This window comes from Cebus imitator, unplaced genomic scaffold (genome assembly GCF_001604975.1).
Source record: "Cebus imitator isolate Cc_AM_T3 unplaced genomic scaffold, Cebus_imitator-1.0 Scaffold169, whole genome shotgun sequence".
Classification (NCBI taxonomy): Eukaryota; Metazoa; Chordata; class Mammalia; order Primates; family Cebidae; genus Cebus; species Cebus imitator.
The window spans coordinates 313174-315612 of NW_016107484.1; positions in this window are offsets into that span (position 1 = coordinate 313174).

Consider the following 2439-nt stretch of genomic DNA (forward strand, 5'->3'; position numbering starts at 1 on the left):
TTTGAGATGGAGTCTCCTTCTGTTGCCCACGCTGGAGTGCAGTGGCGCAATCTAGGCTCACTGCAACCTCTGCCTCCCAGGTTCAAGAGACTCCCCTGCCTCTGCCTCCAGAGTAGCTGCGATTACAGGTGCCCACCACCATGCCAGGCTAACTTTTGTATTTTTAGTAGAGGCAGGGTTTCAACATGTTGGCCAGACTGGACTCAAACTCCTCACCTCAGGTGATCCACCCGCCTTGGCCACCCAAAGTGCTGGGATTTCAGGTGTGAGCCACCGCGCCCAGCCTGCAAACATCTGTGTTCTAATGCATAGTTCTTAGCTTTTATTTTTTTTGGATACAGAATCTAGCTTCGTTTCCCAGGCTTGAGTGCAGTGGTGTGATCTCAGTTCACTACAACCTCTACCTCCAAGGCTCAAGCGATTCACCGGCCTCAGCCTCCGGAGTAGCTGGGATAATAGGCTCATACCACCATGTCTGGCTAATTTTTGTATCTTAGTAGCGAGGGGGTTTCACCATGTTGGCCAGGCTGGTCTCGAACTCCTGACCTCAAGTGGTCCTCCTGCCTTGGCCTCCCGGTGAGCCACCTTGCCTGGCCACCATATATTTTAAAAATTAGAAGACTTGGTAAATGTTAAGTTTGGCTATTGTAATTGTCAGATATGCGTCAAAATTCTAGTGCTGGTTATCTTTAGGTAGTGGAATTATAATTTTAATTTTCTTTTGTACACATTTCCATATTTCTCACAATAATGCATTTTCCTTTTGTAATCAGAAAAAAACATTTAAAGAAAAAGAATTAAGATTTCAGTCCTTAGACCCAGCTTTATAGTCAACTCTCTAAGCAAGATAACTCTGCTCAAGGTAATGCTCACTGCTGTGGGAGAGTGATTCCTCAGTGGATAAAGGCTTCGATATTTTTGGAAAGGACTCCTAATCTTTGCTACCCTCTCTTCTACTAAAAGTCGAGGTGAATAGCATTATCAAACAACTAAAAAATACTTGTATCAGGTCAGCTCTTCAGGATATTTCTATTCTTAGACATCATAAGATTTGGAGAGCAGTGCTTTAGAGAAATTTTAGAAAGCTAAGGATTATAACAGATCTGGACATTTCTCCCCCACCCCCTTAACTATCACAAACTGAAAATTTCAGTGATGGGTCACTCATTTACAGGAAAAAAAACATATAAGAAATTTGGATTACATCATTCATCTAACATTTTTGATGGCACTTCTGTCTGTGCCTATTCTAGTAACTATACATTACTCAGCCAGGCAACTGAGATCATTTTAAAGATAATTTTCAGGCTGGGTGCAGTAGCTCATGCCTGTAATCCCAGCATTTTGGGAGGCTGAGGTGGGAGAATTGCCTGAGCCCAGGAGTTCGAGACCACTTTGGGCAAGAAGGCAAAACCCCGTCTCGACAAAAAAATACAAAAGTTAGTTGAGCGTGGTGGCGCCCACCGGTGGTTCCAGCCACTTGGGAGGCTGAGGCAGGAGGATTGCTTGAGCCCAGGGGTGGAGGCTATAGTGAGCTGCAATTGTGCCATTGCACTCCAGCCTGGGCAACAGAACAAGACCCTGTCTCAAAAAAAAATAGTGATAATCAGAGTGACTTGAAACATGGATCTGAATCTACTGGAGTTTCCACTTTCAGCTTCGGGACTATTGGTTCACACCCAGATATAAACATATCAAGAGCAAATGCCAAGAACTTTTCTCTGGATGTGACGTCAGTGTATGCACCTGTGTGTATATTGCCGAGCCACCGTGCCTGGCCCAAAATATTTTTTTTCAAGTGTCAAATGACGTAATAATTAGCCATTCAAATTAAAGGGGCCATTTTAAAGAATTAACTTGGGCAGGTGTGGCAGCTCATCCCTGTAATCCCAGCACTTTGGGAGGCCCAGGAGGGTGGATCATCTGAGGTCAGGAGTTCTGAGACCAGCCTGGCCAACATGGTGAAACCCCATCTCCACTAAAGAAATTAGCCAGGCATGATGGCACCCACTGGTGGTTCCAGCTACTCAGGAGGCTGGAGCAGGAGGACCGCTCGAACCCGGGAGGCAGAGATTGCAGTGAGCTGAGACCTCGTTATTGTACTTCAGCCTGGCAACAAGAGTGAAACTCCAGCTCAAAAAAAAAAAGTTAACTTTGCAGTAGGGGAGATAAGAATTAAATAGAACTGGGCCGGGCGCCATGGCTCAAGCCTGTAATCCCAGCACTTTGGGAGGCCGAGGCGGGTGGATCACGAGGTCAAGAGATCGAGACCATCCTGGTCAACAGGGTGAAATCCCGTCTCTATTAAAAATACAAAAAATTAGCTGGGCATGGTGGTGTGTGCCTGTAATCCCAGCTACTCAGGAAGCTGAGGCAGGAGAATTGCCTGAACCCAGGAGGCGGAGGTTGCAGTGAGCCGAGATTGCGCCATTGCACTCC